The sequence below is a fragment of the Aedes albopictus genome, chromosome 1 (assembly GCF_035046485.1).
Source record: "Aedes albopictus strain Foshan chromosome 1, AalbF5, whole genome shotgun sequence".
NCBI classification, from domain to species: Eukaryota; Metazoa; Arthropoda; class Insecta; order Diptera; family Culicidae; genus Aedes; species Aedes albopictus.
In genome coordinates, this window is record NC_085136.1 from 132,562,595 (window position 1) to 132,585,312 (window position 22,718).

Here is a 22,718-nt window from a genome sequence, read left to right on the forward strand (position 1 = left end):
GCACCCAAAATAACCAAAATTGGCATTTTATAATATTTCGCTTCCTGAGGGGGCGGTTCAGAATGTCGAATTGTTTAAAAATCCATATTCACTAAAACTGATGTGGTCAGGGCGTTAACAGTGTGCACCCAAAATAACCAAAATTGGTATTTTATTCTATTTTGCATCCTGAAAAAAAATTTTTTTTTTTGAACTGAAGAGCTGGTTACTCAGTGAGTAACTTGGAGTAACCACGATGACACCACAGCCCGAGGGGGCGGTCCAGAATGTCGAATTGTATAAAAATCCATATTCACTAAAACTGATGTGGTCAGGGCGTTAACAGTGTGCACCCAAAATAACCAAAATTGGCATTTTATAATATTTCGCTTCCTGAGGGGGCGGTTCAGAATGTCGAATTGTTTAAAAATCCATATTCACTAAAACTGATGTGGTCAGGGCGTTAACAGTGTGCACCCAAAATAACCAAAATTGGCATTTTATAATATTTCGCTTCCTGAGGGGGCGGTTCAGAATGTCGAATTGTTTAAAAATCCATATTCACTAAAACTGATGTGGTCAGGGCGTTAACAGTGTGCACCCAAAATAACCAAAATTGGTATTTTATTCTATTTTGCATCCTGAAAAAAAATTTTTTTTTTTGAACTGAAGAGCTGGTTACTCAGTGAGTAACTTGGAGTAACCACGATGACACCACTGCCCGAGGGGGCGGTCCAGAATGTCGAATTGTATAAAAATCCATATTCACTAAAACTGATGTGGTCAGGGCGTTAACAGTGTGCACCCAAAATAACCAAAATTGGCATTTTATAATATTTCGCTTCCTGAGGGGGCGGTTCAGAATGTCGAATTGTTTAAAAATCCATATTCACTAAAACTGATGTGGTCAGGGCGTTAACAGTGTGCACCCAAAATAACCAAAATTGGTATTTTATTCTATTTTGCATCCTGAAAAAAAATTTTTTTTTTTGAACTGAAGAGCTGGTTACTCAGTGAGTAACTTGGAGTAACCACGATGACACCACTGCCCGAGGGGGCGGTCCAGAATGTCGAATTGTATAAAAATCCATATTCACTAAAACTGATGTGGTCAGGGCGTTAACAGTGTGCACCCAAAATAACCAAAATTGGCATTTTATAATATTTCGCTTCCTGAGGGGGCGGTTCAGAATGTCGAATTGTTTAAAAATCCATATTCACTAAAACTGATGTGGTCAGGGCGTTAACAGTGTGCACCCAAAATAACCAAAATTGGCATTTTATAATATTTCGCTTCCTGAGGGGGCGGTTCAGAATGTCGAATTGTTTAAAAATCCATATTCACTAAAACTGATGTGGTCAGGGCGTTAACAGTGTGCACCCAAAATAACCAAAATTGGCATTTTATAATATTTCGCTTCCTGAGGGGGCGGTTCAGAATGTCGAATTGTTTAAAAATCCATATTCACTAAAACTGATGTGGTCAGGGCGTTAACAGTGTGCACCCGAAATAACCAAAATTGGCATTTTATAATATTTCGCTTCCTGAGGGGGCGGTTCAGAATGTCGAATTGTTTAAAAATCCATATTCACTAAAACTGATGTGGTCAGGGCGTTAACAGTGTGCACCCAAAATAACCAAAATTGGTATTTTATTCTATTTTGCATCCTGAAAAAAAATTTTTTTTTTTTGAACTGAAGAGCTGGTTACTCAGTGAGTAACTTGGAGTAACCACGATGACACCACTGCCCGAGGGGGCGGTCCAGAATGTCGAATTGTATAAAAATCCATATTCACTAAAACTGATGTGGTCAGGGCGTTAACAGTGTGCACCCAAAATAACCAAAATTGGCATTTTATAATATTTCGCTTCCTGAGGGGGCGGTTCAGAATGTCGAATTGTTTAAAAATCCATATTCACTAAAACTGATGTGGTCAGGGCGTTAACAGTGTGCACCCAAAATAACCAAAATTGGCATTTTATAATATTTCGCTTCCTGAGGGGGCGGTTCAGAATGTCGAATTGTTTAAAAATCCATATTCACTAAAACTGATGTGGTCAGGGCGTTAACAGTGTGCACCCAAAATAACCAAAATTGGTATTTTATTCTATTTTGCATCCTGAAAAAAAATTTTTTTTTTTGAACTGAAGAGCTGGTTACTCAGTGAGTAACTTGGAGTAACCACGATGACACCACTGCCCGAGGGGGCGGTCCAGAATGTCGAATTGTATAAAAATCCATATTCACTAAAACTGATGTGGTCAGGGCGTTAACAGTGTGCACCCAAAATAACCAAAATTGGTATTTTATTCTATTTTGCATCCTGAAAAAAAATTTTTTTTTTTTGAACTGAAGAGCTGGTTACTCAGTGAGTAACTTGGAGTAACCACGATGACACCACTGCCCGAGGGGGCGGTCCAGAATGTCGAATTGTATAAAAATCCATATTCACTAAAACTGATGTGGTCAGGGCGTTAACAGTGTGCACCCAAAATAACCAAAATTGGTATTTTATTCTATTTTGCATCCTGAAAAAAAAATTTTTTTTTTTGAACTGAAGAGCTGGTTACTCAGTGAGTAACTTGGAGTAACCACGATGACACCACTGCCCGAGGGGGCGGTCCAGAATGTCGAATTGTATAAAAATCCATATTCACTAAAACTGATGTGGTCAGGGCGTTAACAGTGTGCACCCAAAATAACCAAAATTGGTATTTTATTCTATTTTGCATCCTGAAAAAAAAATTTTTTTTTTTGAACTGAAGAGCTGGTTACTCAGTGAGTAACTTGGAGTAACCACGATGACACCACTGCCCGAGGGGGCGGTCCAGAATGTCGAATTGTATAAAAATCCATATTCACTAAAACTGATGTGGTCAGGGCGTTAACAGTGTGCACCCAAAATAACCAAAATTGGTATTTTATTCTATTTTGCATCCTGAAAAAAAAATTTTTTTTTTTGAACTGAAGAGCTGGTTACTCAGTGAGTAACTTGGAGTAACCACGATGACACCACTGCCCGAGGGGGCGGTCCAGAATGTCGAATTGTATAAAAATCCATATTCACTAAAACTGATGTGGTCAGGGCGTTAACAGTGTGCACCCAAAATAACCAAAATTGGTATTTTATTCTATTTTGCATCCTGAAAAAAAATTTTTTTTTTTGAACTGAAGAGCTGGTTACTCAGTGAGTAACTTGGAGTAACCACGATGACACCACTGCCCGAGGGGGCGGTCCAGAATGTCGAATTGTATAAAAATCCATATTCACTAAAACTGATGTGGTCAGGGCGTTAACAGTGTGCACCCAAAATAACCAAAATTGGCATTTTATAATATTTCGCTTCCTGAGGGGGCGGTTCAGAATGTCGAATTGTTTAAAAATCCATATTCACTAAAACTGATGTGGTCAGGGCGTTAACAGTGTGCACCCAAAATAACCAAAATTGGCATTTTATAATATTTCGCTTCCTGAGGGGGCGGTCCAGAATGTCGAATTGTTTAAAAATCCATATTCACTAAAACTGATGTGGTCAGGGCGTTAACAGTGTGCACCCAAAATAACCAAAATTGGTATTTTATTCTATTTTGCATCCTGAAAAAAAATTTTTTTTTTTGAACTGAAGAGCTGGTTACTCAGTGAGTAACTTGGAGTAACCACGATGACACCACTGCCCGAGGGGGCGGTCCAGAATGTCGAATTGTATAAAAATCCATATTCACTAAAACTGATGTGGTCAGGGCGTTAACAGTGTGCACCCAAAATAACCAAAATTGGTATTTTATTCTATTTTGCATCCTGAAAAAAAAAAATTTTTTTTTTGAACTGAAGAGCTGGTTACTCAGTGAGTAACTTGGAGTAACCACGATGACACCACTGCCCGAGGGGGCGGTCCAGAATGTCGAATTGTATAAAAATCCATATTCACTAAAACTGATGTGGTCAGGGCGTTAACAGTGTGCACCCAAAATAACCAAAATTGGCATTTTATAATATTTCGCTTCCTGAGGGGGCGGTCCAGAATGTCGAATTGTTTAAAAATCCATATTCACTAAAACTGATGTGGTCAGGGCGTTAACAGTGTGCACCCAAAATAACCAAAATTGGCATTTTATAATATTTCGCTTCCTGAGGGGGCGGTTCAGAATGTCGAATTGTTTAAAAATCCATATTCACTAAAACTGATGTGGTCAGGGCGTTAACAGTGTGCACCCAAAATAACCAAAATTGGCATTTTATAATATTTCGCTTCCTGAGGGGGCGGTCCAGAATGTCGAATTGTTTAAAAATCCATATTCACTAAAACTGATGTGGTCAGGGCGTTAACAGTGTGCACCCAAAATAACCAAAATTGGCATTTTATAATATTTCGCTTCCTGAGGGGGCGGTTCAGAATGTCGAATTGTTTAAAAATCCATATTCACTAAAACTGATGTGGTCAGGGCGTTAACAGTGTGCACCCAAAATAACCAAAATTGGCATTTTATAATATTTCGCTTCCTGAGGGGGCGGTCCAGAATGTCGAATTGTTTAAAAATCCATATTCACTAAAACTGATGTGGTCAGGGCGTTAACAGTGTGCACCCAAAATAACCAAAATTGGTATTTTATTCTATTTTGCATCCTGAAAAAAAATTTTTTTTTTTGAACTGAAGAGCTGGTTACTCAGTGAGTAACTTGGAGTAACCACGATGACACCACTGCCCGAGGGGGCGGTCCAGAATGTCGAATTGTATAAAAATCCATATTCACTAAAACTGATGTGGTCAGGGCGTTAACAGTGTGCACCCAAAATAACCAAAATTGGTATTTTATTCTATTTTGCATCCTGAAAAAAAAAATTTTTTTTTTTGAACTGAAGAGCTGGTTACTCAGTGAGTAACTTGGAGTAACCACGATGACACCACTGCCCGAGGGGGCGGTCCAGAATGTCGAATTGTATAAAAATCCATATTCACTAAAACTGATGTGGTCAGGGCGTTAACAGTGTGCACCCAAAATAACCAAAATTGGCATTTTATAATATTTCGCTTCCTGAGGGGGCGGTTCAGAATGTCGAATTGTTTAAAAATCCATATTCACTAAAACTGATGTGGTCAGGGCGTTAACAGTGTGCACCCAAAATAACCAAAATTGGTATTTTATTCTATTTTGCATCCTGAAAAAAAATTTTTTTTTTTTGAACTGAAGAGCTGGTTACTCAGTGAGTAACTTGGAGTAACCACGATGACACCACTGCCCGAGGGGGCGGTCCAGAATGTCGAATTGTATAAAAATCCATATTCACTAAAACTGATGTGGTCAGGGCGTTAACAGTGTGCACCCAAAATAACCAAAATTGGTATTTTATTCTATTTTGCATCCTGAAAAAAAAAATTTTTTTTTTTGAACTGAAGAGCTGGTTACTCAGTGAGTAACTTGGAGTAACCACGATGACACCACTGCCCGAGGGGGCGGTCCAGAATGTCGAATTGTATAAAAATCCATATTCACTAAAACTGATGTGGTCAGGGCGTTAACAGTGTGCACCCAAAATAACCAAAATTGGCATTTTATAATATTTCGCTTCCTGAGGGGGCGGTCCAGAATGTCGAATTGTTTAAAAATCCATATTCACTAAAACTGATGTGGTCAGGGCGTTAACAGTGTGCACCCAAAATAACCAAAATTGGCATTTTATAATATTTCGCTTCCTGAGGGGGCGGTTCAGAATGTCGAATTGTTTAAAAATCCATATTCACTAAAACTGATGTGGTCAGGGCGTTAACAGTGTGCACCCAAAATAACCAAAATTGGTATTTTATTCTATTTTGCATCCTGAAAAAAATTTTTTTTTTTTGAACTGAAGAGCTGGTTACTCAGTGAGTAACTTGGAGTAACCACGATGACACCACTGCCCGAGGGGGCGGTCCAGAATGTCGAATTGTATAAAAATCCATATTCACTAAAACTGATGTGGTCAGGGCGTTAACAGTGTGCACCCAAAATAACCAAAATTGGCATTTTATAATATTTCGCTTCCTGAGGGGGCGGTTCAGAATGTCGAATTGTTTAAAAATCCATATTCACTAAAACTGATGTGGTCAGGGCGTTAACAGTGTGCACCCAAAATAACCAAAATTGGTATTTTATTCTATTTTGCATCCTGAAAAAAAATTTTTTTTTTTGAACTGAAGAGCTGGTTACTCAGTGAGTAACTTGGAGTAACCACGATGACACCACTGCCCGAGGGGGCGGTCCAGAATGTCGAATTGTATAAAAATCCATATTCACTAAAACTGATGTGGTCAGGGCGTTAACAGTGTGCACCCAAAATAACCAAAATTGGTATTTTATTCTATTTTGCATCCTGAAAAAAAAATTTTTTTTTTTGAACTGAAGAGCTGGTTACTCAGTGAGTAACTTGGAGTAACCACGATGACACCACTGCCCGAGGGGGCGGTCCAGAATGTCGAATTGTATAAAAATCCATATTCACTAAAACTGATGTGGTCAGGGCGTTAACAGTGTGCACCCAAAATAACCAAAATTGGCATTTTATAATATTTCGCTTCCTGAGGGGGCGGTTCAGAATGTCGAATTGTTTAAAAATCCATATTCACTAAAACTGATGTGGTCTGGGCGTTAACAGTGTGCACCCAAAATAACCAAAATTGGTATTTTATTCTATTTTGCATCCTGAAAAAAAATTTTTTTTTTTGAACTGAAGAGCTGGTTACTCAGTGAGTAACTTGGAGTAACCACGATGACACCACTGCCCGAGGGGGCGGTCCAGAATGTCGAATTGTATAAAAATCCATATTCACTAAAACTGATGTGGTCAGGGCGTTAACAGTGTGCACCCAAAATAACCAAAATTGGTATTTTATTCTATTTTGCATCCTGAAAAAAAATTTTTTTTTTTTGAACTGAAGAGCTGGTTACTCAGTGAGTAACTTGGAGTAACCACGATGACACCACTGGCTCCCACAGAGCAATCTCCAGAGATGTTGGAGGGGATCATTGGAGGACTTTTTCCGCGTCATGATCCTAGTCCTTGGCCTCCTTTCGTAGGACAGCCGGGGACTGGGGCTGGCGATGAGGAGAGGGTCACCGATGTGGAACTTGCGGGGATAGCTAAGTCCCTTAGCGTAGGTAAGGCCACAGGTCCGGACGGAGTTCCGAACCTGGCCTTAAAAGTAGCTATTGCAGAGGCTCCAGAGATGTTCAGGTCTGCTATGCAGAAATACCGGGACGAGGAAGTTATCCCAGAAGCTTGGAAGAGGCAGAGCCTGGTACTATTGCCAAAGGCGGGGAAACCACCCGGAGACCCGTCGGCATATAGACCAATATGATTGATTGACACGGCGAGGAAGGTGCTCGAAAAGATCATCCTCAATAGAATGTTGAGGTTCACCGAGGGCGAAAATGGTCTTTCGAGCAACCAGTACGGCTTCCGGAAGGGGAGGTCCACCGTAGACGCTATCTTGTCGGTTACAAAAACCGCCGAGAAAGCACTCGAGCCTAAGAGGAGGGGAATTCGCTTTTGCGCGGTAGTGACTCTGGATGTAAGGAATGCGTTTAATAGCGCCAGCTGGCCTGCTATTGCCGATGCGCTCTTGCGTCTGGGGATACCGGAGTACCTGTGCAAGATTCTTGGAAGTTACATTCAGAATCGTGTACTAGTCTACGACACGGAGGTGGGTCGGAAGTGCTTTCACATAACCTCAGGAGTCCCGCAAGGTTCCATCCTGGGCCCGGTGTTATGGAATGTCATGTACGACGAGGTGTTGAGGTTAGAGTACCCAGTGGGAGTGGTGATTGTCGGATTTGCCGACGACATTACGCTCGAAGTCTACGGTGAAACGATCGAGGAGGTAAAGTTGACTACCAACCACTCGATCAAGGTTGTGGAGGCGTGGATGCGGTCCAGCAAACTGGAGCTGGCTCACCACAAGACAGAGGTGACGTTTGTTAACAACATGAAGTCGGAGCAGCAGACGGAGATCAGTGTAGGAAAGTGCACTATCCTGTCAAACCGCTCCGTCAAACACTTGGGCGTGATGATCGACGATAAGCTTACTTTCGGTAGCCACGTCGATTATGCCTGTAAAAGAGCCTCCACAGCTATTGCGGCACTGTCCCGGATGATGTGCAATAGCTCTGCGGTGTACGCCAGTAAGTAAGCGCAAGCTTCTGGCTAGTGTAGCTACGTCCATACTTAGGTATGGCGGCCCGGCGTGGGGCGCCGCGCTAAGTACTAAATGACCGTGACCGCATGCTCACCACATGCGGGGAGGACACAAATCCGGACAACTTGGTCCAGCGGATGTGTAGGGATGAGTTTGGTTGGAACGCCGTTTCAACGGCTATCACCCATATCGTCTGGGAGCTACAGAGGAGGTGGCGCGTGGACTCGGAGAGTGGCTAGCCCAGATGGTGGTCCAGGGGTTCGGAGTCGGCTTCGTAGGTCATACCGGTGCCCTGCGGTCGAGATCGACCCTTACAGCGATTAAGTGGCCGCGGAGAGGAAGTCCCGGTAGCGGTGCTGTCGTGGTGTCGGTCTACTGGGTTGGATCCGAGCCCGTGGTTGGAAAGGGGTCCCCGGCAAGGGTCGGGGCAGGTGGAGACTCTGCTGTCAGCAACCTTCTGGTGCAGCTGATAGGGCCTGAAGGGTAGTGATACCCTTGCCTTCAGCAGGTCAGATCGGGTTGCACGTGGGCATCAGTTCTTGATGTTTGCAAAGCAGTTGGGCGCGGGCGGGGTTGACCTTGCCCGCCTTCCGAGGACAAAGGGAGTGGCGAGGACCACTCGGGAAACTGGCTAAGCGCCAGCATGTTACCGTGATGGACTCTCCAGAGCGAGTCATCGATGTTCGTTGCTGCTAGGCTACGCAGCTAACTTTGAGGGTGCGATGTGCACTAGCCCCTCTCTGAAGCAATACCTTCTTGGTGGTTCCGGAGAGACGTTGGGTTTGGCGACCACAGGAATGGTTTAGTGGGTACGAGGAGAGAGTAGTCCTGGCTTTTACTTTTGTTGTAGAAGACGGCCTCAGACATACACTACCCTAACCTTCTGTTAGGGTGTCTGTTTAGCAGATTATTCCCCTATGGTTTAGAAGGAAAAAAAAAGGAGAGCGTCTACGATTTATGGCACCGGCGATCCGGCCACCTAGGACCGGCGAATATGAAGATTCTGAGGAAGCGTGGAATGGTGGAAACCATGGCGAAGATCTTGGATTGGCCTGAACGCTAGATCTGTGAAGTATGTTTCCAAGGGAAGCAATTAAGACAACCTTCGACGGCATTAGAGGGCGACGTGCGTCTCGGCCATTGGAAATCATCCATTCGGATGTGCAACAGGAGCCTAACATCAGTGCTGAAGGAGAATAAAACGCCGTATGAGATGTGGTATGGACGAAAACCCAACATCGACAAGATGCGAGTCTTCGGATCCGTGGCGTACACTTGGGTTCCGAAAGAAAAACGTGGTAAGTTAAATTCCAAATCGGAGAAAAATATCATGGTTAGATTTACGGCAAACGGGTACCGAGTCTGGGATCCACGTAAGCGGAAAATATCGATTGTGAGAGACGTTGTGTTCGACGAGCAGCGAGTTGGTCCAACGGTACCGATTGTTCCAAAAAAGGTGCTGTACAGAAACGGAGAGGCAAGTGATCTGGATGAGCAACCGGAGCCAAGGACGGAAACCTCCGAATCCATTCCGGTAGCGGACGACGTTCAGCATGACGAAGCAGTATAAATTGTGTGGGAAAACTATCTGAAACCTGACGAGGACGACGATGCTAAATCCGCGCTCCCTTCGCAACCAGAGCGTGTCAACTGCCCAGCAGAAGTGATCTCGCGGCGAAGCGGATAGGAGCGGAAACTTCTCGGTAAGTTGCTTGATTTTACCATCGGCTTACAGGTTTCTATCGCTGCATTCCTGGAGAACTTGTCAGATACAATCGATGGGTTACGACAGCGAGACGACTGGAAGCACTGGGAGCTGGCCATCGCAAGCGAGATGGAATCGTTACGGAAAAACGAAACAAGGGAACTCGTTACAAAACCACCAGTCAAGAACATCTTCGACTGCAAGTGGGTCTTCAAGGTCAAGAGAGATGATTCCAGTAACATCGACCGGTACAAAGCTCGCCTGGTTGCCAAGGTCTATTCCCAACGAAAGAGCTACGACTACGACGAACCTTATTCACCGGTAGCGCAGGGGACCACGGTGCGTATGCTGTTGGCGGCCGCGAACCAGATGGGATACCACGAGCACCAAATGAACGACAAGGCAGAGTTCCTGAATGGACTACTCAAGAAGGAAATTTTTATGCGACAACCCGTATCTGGCTCTGGCATCAAGGCCGGCCGTGGACTTCTACAGCAGATACCAATCGGCTTCTTCAAGAAACCACTGGAGTCATCTAAAGCGCATTCTCCTATAATTGAAAGGAACCATTCACCATGGTTTGATTTTTCGGAGGAATCAAGAAACGGAGCCACAAGTAGAATAAGCTGACGCTGTTCAGTATCAGGCAACGTCTTTCAAGTTTTCGGCGGTACTGTATCCTGGATGACCCGTAAACAGAGCGCCGTTGCACTACCATCTACTGAAGCGGAGCACATTTCCCTCAGTCAGGCGGTATGTGAAGCAAACTGGCTAAGCAACCTCATACCGGAGCTCGGAATCACACTAGAACACCCCGTAGTTCTGTATGAAGACAACAAGTCGTGTATCTGCTTTGCTCAGGAGCCGCGAGACCGCAGAAGGATGAAACACGTGGACATCCGCTATAATTTCATTCGTGAGAAGCGGCAAGATGATACGTTCAAAATCAAAAAGGTGCATTTCAAGCTGGCGGACTTGTTCACCGAGGGCTGCTTTGTGGACCTTTCGAGATGCTAAGATCCAAAATAGGATTATGCGGTTGATCAGGTGTGTTGGATGGCAACCGACAATCTAGCATAGCAACATAGATAAACATATCGTAGTAGGCTAGACTAACTTTGAATAACATTTTTTTACTTCCCTTGTAGTAACACTAACCGAAACTAGACGTGTCAGTAAAGGCACTGACAATTCAATAGAATGGTCAATCGCCAAAGTCAGCTCTTGTTTAGTATTTTTCTGTGGAAGTACTACTCTGCTCATAGAACAATCAACTGTGGGGTGAAGCAAGCAAGCAAGTTTCAACTAGTTGAAATGAAAAATAAGAAATATATTTTTTAGGTATTTTGTAGAAGTTGAAAACTTAAGTTTAAAATTCAAAATTTTAAAGTTTATAAACGTCGCTCATTCATTCATAAGTTCAAAGTAAAACCATTTTATCACAAAACCATCAGTTAAACAAACAGTACAACAGATTGTATTTGCTCACTTCCGGCGACAATAACAGCTCAAATCCAACAGCATCAACATTCCCGTCGGCATTTACAACACCCAGCGACCGTGGGAACAAAATTTCGTCGCATTTTCCTTCGCCACCCAACGAACGAAACTCGGCACAGAGGGCTCCTTACAGGTCGACGCGTCACAGCATACTGGAGTTCGCCGCGAGAAGCAACCAACCGAATGGGAAAACACCGACCGATGAAAAACAGCTACGACGACGACGACGTGTCGACGGTGGTACGCAAGGGGGAGTATCCTTTGGATGAACACTTGGCCCCGGTGCATTCTCGGTGTGTTTGTCTTTGTGGAGCTTGCGCGATGGGGCTTGGGGTGGCACGAGAATCCGTTTGTCTCGCTCTGTTCCGTGGGAAATGCATTACGAGCGAAAAAATGTTTGACTGCAAGTGAAAAGCTGGAATTTTAACGCCTTTTTTCTTGCGAGGGCTTGGGCGCTGGTTAGGATGTGGGAGATGTGGGGAGCTTCCGATAATGGGGACGCAGGAAGTTCATCCACTTCGGCTAAAGTTCGGGATCCGGGGAGGAAAACCTGTGGAAACCATGCATCTGACGTGGACTTTTTGCGGAAAGGAATTTCTGAAAAGCGCACCGAGGCCGATGATGATGGAGTGGCATGGGGAGTCATCCTGGACATTTCGGTGGTTGCTTCTTCCTTGCTGGTTTGCTGACGTCGTCGTTGTCGTCGTCGTCCGCTGTTCGGGGGCTTTTGCAAACTTGAACTGCTTGGCTCTCTGTCTCTCGCTGCCGTTTGCTGGTTGGAGAGCTGTGTTGGGGCCCGCAGTTTAGTTGCAAACTTAGCCAACGCCACCGTGATATTTTCGCGCGCGCCCCGTCAGGTAGATAGTCCTGTCGTCGAAAGCGAAGCATTCCCGAGTTCCTAGGTACGGTGTGTGTTTTTTAATTTTTGCCGCGCGACGCTCTGTGCTCCTCGGTGAGTGGGACCGACGGGACGTGATTCCTCCACAGTGGCAAGACGATTCCGGCTGGTGACAAGTGTGTGGGAGGGGGGCGGACGAAGACCGGAGTGGTAAACAGGTAGTGTGGTGTTTCTAGGATCGCTGTGCTAGGATTTACCGAAGAATCCGCCGGGGGAACGGCCCGAGATGGAAGTCGGAGGGAGGGGAAGAGAGTGAAAATCAACAACAATAAAGGAAAACTAGTGCAACAATAAGACGGCTTAAAATCTGAGGGTTTTTATCGTTTGCTCCCGTCGTCATCGTCGCCGTCGTCGTGCGTCGGTTGGCGAAGGAACGGCCCGTAGGCAGTAGCGCAGGAGGTGAGTATGATTGCCTTCGGGTGGTGGTAGGGGATACGACGCAGGATAATAATGGTAATAAACAGATACCTACCCCTCGCCTTTGTTGTCGTCGTGCCGATGATAGGGCGCTGGTCCTGGTCGGCTGATTTGGTTTTCGACGATGCGTAGGAGGCAAGGGTGCGGGAATAGATCCAGTGTCAACCTTTTTTTTCTGGAAATGTAGGGGAAAAGTGTACTGCCGTATCCATCTGTGAAAACTATTGTGCATGCTTGTTGGTATGACGATTAAATTTTAGAGCGTGGTTGATTGGGGAAGACCGATGACTAGATATCTAGAGATATTTTTGCCAGTGCTTCCGAGAAAAGGAATATTATTTGATGAAGTGTGAAAAACAGTTTTTGCATTTAAATTACATTCCTCGTTGGTCAAGCATAAAACCATAAACGAATAAAACCATGAAAACCATAAACATCCTCTCTTTAGAAGAGTGACTGCGATGAACGTTTTTATCGAATTTATAAGAAACCATTACAGTTTGATATGAATAATAAGAAAAGCATTGTCAGCAACAAAGTACTAAAATTTGCGGGGAAGTTTATCACTATGTGATTCGCCGCTTCAACAGTGGATTAGTACATTTCGGAAACATCAGCCAATCATTGGATACGATTAATGGCTATTTTGATGGAGCGTTTAAATCAAGTTTTGCTTTGAGTTCAACTAAGGTTTTCATCGAAAGTTTTAGTTCGATATCTTAAACACTTCTTTCGAACAGCCCTTTGCCTTTTGCGCTCATGTTTTGAAGTCAATTCCGTAGTCCGCAGTGTACGGTGTCGCTTGTAAACTCGCTTCAGCTGCGATTCGATGCTAATTAAGGGGTCGTCCACAAATGATATAGCATTTTTTCAGAAATTTTTATACTCCCCTCCCCCCTTTTCATTTTGTAAGGTAATAAAACAAACAAGGCGGTAATTGAAAAGCAATTAATTTTAAAGGACTTGTTTATTTGGACTCATCTATCTACATACATACTAAAGTCTTCCGGATCATACTATTCATCTGTCCAAATGTTGGATAGGTGTTCATCAATAGATATCACTTTAGAAACTTCATCGGTCAAGCTCGCTTCTTGTACACCTGCCGCAACGTCAACCGATGATTCGTCCATCCACAAAATCTCATCTTCAGTCACGACCGCAAAACTTCCTTTGCTCGTCTGGTAACAACTGATTTCGGGCGCACTTTCTATTCAACCGTTGCAACGTTGCAACTTTATGCATTTTGTTATGTTGCTTCAAAATGACAGTTGATGCAAAGTACTGCTTGCATACTTTGCAAATTCGATCCTTTATAGCCTTCTGTACCGAGGGACAGTAGGAATCAACTGCGAATTGCTCGTTCAACGAAATTGAATTTGTCATGTTTAAAGAGTTAAGCGTGCATAATGGAGCAAACGGCTTTCCAGCAGCATTGGACGGATTAGGGCATTTCAATCCAAATTCGGTTTGCACAGTCGGAACAGGAGGAGGAAGCAATTGACGTTGGAGCACAGAAAAAATGCTTCTACGAGGCTTGGAACAACAGGTTTGATCCAAGCATTTAACAATTTACAAGCAATACTGACTGCTGCAAACATGCCTGGAAAACCATTCTGCTTCTTTACCAATAACGTCTCCTTCTTCCAGTTTCGGATGCTGCTGGGTCGATGTACTAGGAAAATACAGGATTTGATGATTATCCTGAGGAAAGCACAAAATTTCGCACAAAACTGCGTTCCATACAGATGCGAGTGTCTATCTGGCGTAGGCACAATTTTGTGCTTCAAGTATGTCGTCCATGGTTCGGAGTTGGCTATCGAGATGAGATCCATATGATAATGCTCAAGAATTAGTTCAGCCGATTCCCGGCTAAGAAGAGCCATCCCGCCATCTCTTTGGGCCGAAAAGGTTTTTAGGCCAGGGGTTGGCGAAATAACCTTGTTCTATACCTGAATTATTTGGCTCAATGACCTTTGCGGCCTAAAAACCTTTTCGACCTAAAGATCTTTTCGAACTTAATACCTTTTCGACTTCATGACCTATTCGGACTAAATACCTTTTCGATTTCATGACCTTCTCGGTCTAATGACCTTTTTGGCCTAATGACTTATTCGGCCATATAAATACTTTGATGTAACAATATTTTGCGGTCACACGACGTTTTTCCGACCAAACGATATATCGGCCTGGTGACCTTTTCGTTCTAACAATATTTTCGGCATTATGACCTTTCGATTATACTGCATATATTCCGACGTAAACTGTGATGGAAGAGCTATTTCAGTAACAAACAGAGTTATCCGTGAAGCAATACACCCTGAACCAGACTAGTTCTCGACTTCACATAGAGTATATCAGGAAGATCTTGTTTAAGAAGGGTTGGTACGAAGTAGGATATTCCGTGAATAGTATACAGCTGACTAATTTCTCCTTATTGTCCAAATGCAACAGAAATTGATTTCAAGCAACTTGTTTTGTTTGGACCAACAGCTCTCCAGGCAGAAGTCCCCTCGAGGAATTGAAGAGTGAAAGAAGAAGTGTACCAGCATTCAATTCAACATCCTCTTTGTCGTTAAATTGGATCGGCTTCGTCAAGCTTCACGACATTTGAGCCTCTTAGTTAAGTTAGAGTGTTTATGTTTGGTTTGTGAGCTCACCGTGCATTGCAACAATAATAAATTTTAGATTGAAACTGCAAGTGGCGAAGAAATAACAGTTTTAATTGGAAAACAAGTTTTGTTCCAGCTGAAGCGTAATGCCAACACAAAAGAAGAGTACCGTAAAACGGGGTATCATTGATCAGCGGGGTAACATTGATCGGCTTGACCGCCCTCATGAAATGTTCAAACAAGCATTTTACATTGAATCCGTTTCTGCTATCGAATGGTATATCGTAATCTGCCATTATTCAGCTATCGAATGACATGTAATACACGATAATTGAATTTCATAAACAATGAAATAAATCGATTTTTCCATAAGTGTGTTTCGTAAAGCAATGAGATACATTGTCAAAAAATCATGCATGGCATGAATACTAGATACAATATGAGGTTCGAAATCACTGTGTTACTTTAATATGATATCCTAGAGTTGGATTTAATCACTGAATTTTTTATGAGAATACCGTAAAATGGGGTAACTTTGATAGTTTTTTAGCGAATTTTCTCAATATTTTTACATGTAACAGTATTTCCCCGAGTTTTATATTTTTAAAACAAGTACTGGGGTATCAGTTATCAATTACAATTAAAAGATTCGATGATCTGAAAGATTTTGGATAACTTTTAGTTTTTCATATAACCGAAAATCAGATTTTCATTTTGGGGTAACTTTGATAATGCCCTAAAAACACATCAAATCTTAAAAAATAACTACAGATTGAAATCTTAGGAGTATGAACATGATGAGAGAAGGCTTGTGAAATATATTAGATAGAATTTTTATATAAAAAAAATGATTTTTTACTAAATTCTGCATATAAAAATGAGTTTGGTGAGTATTGAGTGCAAAACACAATAAATTTAGCTATCAAAAATCATTATCTTTGTAATAATAAATGCTTAACGGTACATTAACATATGATTACATGCTATTCATTGTTAGTTTTCTTTTTTTGGGTAGTTTTTTTAAGTTTTATTAACAAATTTTGAACAACACATATTTATCTACATGAAATTACAAGGGCATTGCATACTTTTAGGCGTTTATCAATGTATGGAGAATAATATCTCAATTTACAAAATTGCTTCCATTTCGTAAAAACACACTTCGTTAAGAGATTCAAGGCCAGATTTGGAATCTACTATGATGAATCTATCGAGAATAATAGTCCATTCAATGAAAAAATAGTTTTAACGAAGTCGTATAGCTGATTGTTTGAAGGGGTTGATAAATGACAAAAATATCAACAATTTTTATTTTTTGTCCAAAAAGTTGTATATAAACTAGATTTTAATGAAAATACGTCTAAGATGAACTTTCATATGTATAGAATTGATTATCGTTTACCATTTTCATAACTGGTTGAAGGAATCATAGTTATAAGATAAGTTATACAATGCCTGCCGCACTATCAAAGTTACCCGCATTATCAAAGATACCCCGTTTTACGGTACTATTTTTAAATAAAATATACGATTTATTAGAAGTAGGCTATCAATTCAATCAAATTCGTTAAGCCATTGCCTACCTTTAGGCGTTATTCGCGGATTGGAGGATTTTAATCCTGAAATAACTCAAAAAGTACAAAACTTGTAAGAATTTGAACAACATATTCGAAATCAGCGACCCCGAATTTAGTAAGTAAGAGTATTTTCAACACAAACGAATATTGATCTCTGACATGATCAATGTTACCCCAAATCAACAAAATCAAAAATTAGATTAAAAAGTCTATTTAAATATGATTTAAAGTTATATAATACTTTTTCGAGTAGCTTAACACATACTCAGAGGGCCAGTACCTGTTTTAAAAATATAAAACATGTAACATTTGCTTTAACAAAAGAATTATTCAAGAAAGATCGAAAATTCTGATCAATGTTACCCCGGATTACGGTACTTACCATGCAGTATTCAAATAGCCATGCTATTAGGTGAAGACAATTTGACTTGACATGCTCTTCATAGAGTCTTCGAACAAAGTACCTATGTTATTTTTTCATGTTTCATGAAAATATATGTGAAAATAGAGCACTTGGTGCAACAAAGTCAAAATCATTGAAAAGTAACATGGGACAACTGTGGTTAGAACGGCAGTTTATAAATCATGTGAAAACAGTGAAAAACATATAGAAGTGAGAGCGTCTAATTTAACATTTAATTTGCAAATTAATTAACAAAATTATTTTTTATTTATTTATTTATTTATTTATGCGTAATACATGTAGAGTAAGGAATTCTCCTTTTAAAATTCTACAATTAGATGATTTCTTGAGTTTTTAATTCTGTCAGTTCTTACTTAACTATTCTTTACTCTTTCAGTTTATCTATTTTTACTTCAATTAAATTACATATTCTAATTTCTTGTCTCCATCCATATCGTGACCTCTCTACGGAACGAATTCAAATTTCTAAGCGATTTAATAGCTGAAGGAAGTTGGTTCCAATGAGCAATGCCACGTACAAAGAAGGTTCCTCCATAGTGCGAAGTGTTGTAATGTGGTAATCTAAAGTTTTTATTACGTGTTCCACGAAACGGTTGAAATTTTTCAAATAAATATGTTGGTTTTTCATTGCTTATTATTTTAAAAATTGCAAGACAGGAACGAAGTTTATGAAAATTGCTAAATGAACATCCCAATAGTTGTTGATGATGGCGTGTAACATTAGAGAACCTTGATAAGTTGAAAATCCAACGAATGCAAACATTCAAAGCCAATCGTAGTCTATGTAATGCTGCAGCTGAAGCATTCAAAAGAAATTCACAACCATAGAAAAAATGCGGAAGTAAAAGTGTTTTAAACAGTCTTAGTTTAACTTCACAGGGTAGCATATTTGCAGTGATTCTAAGAGTGCGAAGCCCATTATAAATCTTGCTACACTGTGAATTTATATGACCATCCCATTCTAAGTCGCTTTGTAAAACTATTCCCAAAACAGTAAACTTATTAACATAAACTAATTCATCATCTCCGAGTTTAATAGAGGGTAAGCTAGATGGACTTCGAGATCGACAAATAAACATAACACGAGATTTGGAGGCATTCAAAGGTAATAGGTTGCGCTTGGACCAGTTGTATATTCTGGACAAATCTGTATTAATCAAAACCGCCATATCATGCTCAGAAAGATCAGAAGAATAAAAATAAATCTGAACATCATCTGCGAATAAATGTATTTTGCAATGATGAAGTACTGAAGGAAGATCATTTATAAATAGAGTGAACAGAATTGGCCCTAGAACTGAGCCTTGTGGCACACCAGAGACAATGTTGATAAGATCAGAATGTGTTCCATTGAGACACACACTTTGTTGGCGACCAACCAAATATGATTTAACCAAATTTAGAGCTTTATTTGAAAAATCGAATTGCCTTGACAATTTTATTAAAAGTTTGCTATGAGATACTCGATCAAACGCTTTTGAAAAATCGAGCAACATTAACCAAGCAATGCCTTTTTTATCAATACTAGAGTGTAAATCATCATGAACCTTCAATATAGCGTTGGTTGTATTATGATTTGCTCGAAAACCCGATTGATAGGGACTTAAAAGTTGGAATCTGTCTAAGAATGTCGTAATTTGACTTTTTAGGATTTTCTCGAAAGCTTTAGATATTGCACAAAGAATACTAATTGGACGCAAATTATTCAAGTCTGTTTTACCTGCTTTCTTTGAGATAGGAATAACTTTCACAACTTTCCAAGCCCGAGGATATTTTGAGGACTTAATAATGACATTGAAAACATATGTAATCTGGGTAATCACCAAAGGAAGAACATGCTTGACAAATTTTATGGGAATTCCGTCCAATCCTAGTGTCAAACATTTGTCACTAATTGTCAAACATTTTCATGGCTAGCTTTGTTGGTGTAATGAAGAATGGCAGGCAAAGAAAGCCCTTCAATTAAGGTTCAGGAGGAGCAGGACCACATTTACCCAGATTTTGCTACTAACACCGGTAACCCGGATTTGAAGATTTGAGTAAAGAGGCTTTTTCTCAGATTAGAGTAACAACAGTTTTGCTCAATCTGGGTCCCTTTGACGCCCATCTGGGTAACTAAGGGTTAGCGTTCAAATGCACATTGATAAAAATGAAAACAAACATTGCTGTCAGAAATGTGGCGTTGAGAATATGCTTGATGAATAATTTTGACGTTGAATAACGTCCTTCGGCAACATATAGGGGTGTAACTTCAGAAAACCGAAAATTTGAGCATGTAACGAAAAGTGGTTAGATTTTGACCGCTAATAACTCTGTCATTTCTTGATGGATTTTCAAAATTTTTGCATGAACTGATCATAAATTTATCTACGCATCGAATCTATCTAAGTTTACTATTGATTTTCAACAACAAACTATTGAAAATTTGAGAAAAGTGAACCCATGTTTTATCCAGCCAATCACGTTCGAGCACAGTTTTGCACTTTTCCGTCGAGCGCCTGGCAGTATAAAAGCTATTTCTTCTTCCCCTCTTCCTTCATTCTTCATCAACACCTCGAGGGGAACGCATCGGCAGACAGCTGTGCAGTTTGCTCCGTTTGCGTTTTCATTTAGTGTTCTTTGGCAAGCCGAGCGCGGTGGTCGGTGCCTCTTCGCGCGCGGCAGCTCGTTTACCGGATCAGAGACGGAGGAGCACAGCACGGTTTGCATTTTCGCTCAGCATTCTCTTCTCACAGCACATTCTCACGCTGTCGACCGCGGTGGACGGATGGACGCACCGACGACAACCGAGCAGCAGCGGCGGTCGTGGAATAATTTATCATTTCACCAGTTCGGAAGCGGATGGGCGCCGAAGACACGGCAGTAACGCGGTTTGGTTTTGTGAAATCAAAATTCTCAGATCAAAATTAAACAGCCATTATTAGGGCTACAATTTTAAATTCCACGTAAGAGTTGATTCGAATTCCTGCAAACATTTCGAAACCTACTTCGAGAGCACCGCCAGCAACCTAGAAGCAGCCGCGGCGGTGGCTCATTCGCATTTTCCCAGTGCGGTAGCGGATGGGCATGGCAACAACTGGGACTTTAAACCGCTTGATGTAGAATCTATTCTAAATTCAAGATACACTCATTGCACAATTATGGGTCACACACAATTATTAGTCACTTTCCACTTTAATAGATAAATACTAATTAATTACAAGCTTTTGTTAGCTATTATTATTTTTCGCACATAAGTTGATTTGTTTTGTGTCACTATACGTATCGCACACGGGCTTATACATCAAAACATACGTATTTTCAATATTGTTTTGTTCGGCGCAAAACTAGCTGTCAAAGTAACGCTTCGATTGTGAATATCGGACAGTGCGTGCGCTGCTTTCGTAAGCTCTGTAAAAGCGAGCTTCAGTGATTTTCATGTGCGAAATGGTATCGTCACCAGAACAAAGGTATAATTAACGTTCTAAATGTAGAAATTCATGTGACTGCAGCTAATTAAAGCTTATTTCTGGCAAAATTTAAGTGACTCATTATTGTGCCAAGGAACACCGAAAATCACACAATTATGGGTCACTTTTTGTGCAGCATAATATTGACAGTTCTGCGTACATGGGCATTGCATACTTTTAGGCGTTTATCGGTGGTTGTGTTGGAGATTTTGACCCAACTTTGAAAAATTGATTCCAAATTGTGAAAACACGCTTCGTTAAGAGGTTTGAGACCAGTTTTAGATTCTACTATAGTTGATCTATCGAGAATAAGTGATCTTTCATTGAAAAAATAGACAAAACATTATTTTTGAGCCGATTTCTCTTAAGTGACCCATAATAGGCAACAAATTGACCCATAATTGTTACACAGCCAATTTTGACCCATTATTGTGGTTTTTATTATTCACCAACATTTTAGTAATTTTCACCGCCTAAAGTGAATTTTACAAGCAGATTTTTATTTAAAACAATAAAAAGGGGTTTCAATGATGAGAATATAAAATAAAATAATGAAAGTGTTATTTTTTTATGAAAAACGATTCATATTATGAAATGGTTGTTCCTTGAGTGACCCATAATTGTGCAATGAGTGTACGGTAACAAAAGCCTAAACTTATGCGCGCATCATAAATCTGTTTGAAATTTCTACAACTTTGAAAAATGGCAGGTTTACTGGAAATGAAAACTGTTAACCAGCGTTGCCAAATTTCAATAAGAATTTTAGAATTTCAAATATCTGTAATCTTTACAAATTTTGGTCGAAAATACATGACTTTTGTACTATATACTGTCATTCCTTACTAAACATTATAATATTGGTTAATCCTAAGCCTACCTACGATTTGGCAATGGCTAATAAAAATCATTTTAGTATATTTTAATACTCCGCTATAATAAATTAATGTAGATGAATTTGTATGGCAAAGTTGAATTTTACTCCCCTCACATCTAACCAATCACGTTCGAGAGGGGAAGCCAGGCGATTGTGCCGTATAAAAGCAAACTGCTTCTTCTCATCTTCCATCATTCTTTCTTGACCCCTCGAGGGGATCGCATCGAAGGAGAGCTAGCCAGTCTCTCCGTTTGCGTTTTCCATCAGTACGCTTTGGCAAGCCGAGCGCAGTGGTTGTCGGCTGTTACGCTCTTCTTCGTATCGTTGTACGCGGCGCCAGTGGAGCAATCAGCCAGTTCAAACTGGTGCGCGGCAACAACGAGGGCTTTCTTTTACCCCGAGTTTGCGCAGCATCGCCATCGCAAAACCCCCATCGGAATCAACGCCACCGAGGCCGTTCTGGATTTGGTTGGCATAGCTACCGATTTTCACCTCATGCAACAATTGAACGGTTATTGTACAACAAATAAAATTAAACAGCCTTTCTAAGGGCTTCAAAAATGTTCCTCACAAGAGTGAATCGAATAATTTTCTTGGACGACGCGTTGGGTCACAAATATGTCAAAACCGACTAAGTCTTAAAACCTTAGCATAAACTTTGCAAGCGGAATAGTGGAAATATATAAGATTGTTGTAGCATACTTTATATTTCCCAGCCAAATTTCAATGTGTGTTGTGTTCGCAAAAATTAAACATTTCTTTGCCCATTTTTGCTACACAATCTAGAAGAAAACTGTATGATATCTAGAAATTCTTAGTTATATAATTACATATTGGTAATTTCAGTCCACCAATTAGCAAAAGCTTAATGATTTGCATTTTTGAATGATCTGTTGGATTGCATCTGTTTAAATTCTTATAAAATGAACGGTTACCAAGACAATTCTGTTTTAGGTAAAGATTTTTAAATGGTTTTGAAAAATTCGTTTATGGAAACATTTTAAAACCAACTACTACGCGGAACAAGTCTTGAGGCGTCCATTCTAAATTTCTATATATAAACCTGCAAAAGCAGAGAAATTGTGCGAGAGGATTTGAAATCTACATC

The 22,718-nt window shown here is 40.8% G+C and overlaps 1 protein-coding gene across 1 annotated transcript in view; it reads left to right on the forward strand.

Annotated features, from left to right (window-relative positions):
* Window positions 1-11,779: 11,779 nt before the first annotated feature.
* Window positions 11,780-22,718, forward strand: part of LOC109422996 (myelin transcription factor 1-like) — a 90,816-nt gene continuing 79,877 nt past the window's right edge. Inside the window, exon 1 of the mRNA XM_029861614.2 lies at window positions 11,780-12,656. The gene's annotated coding sequence lies outside the window, so the exon portion shown is untranslated. The remainder of the gene's footprint in view (window positions 12,657-22,718) is intronic.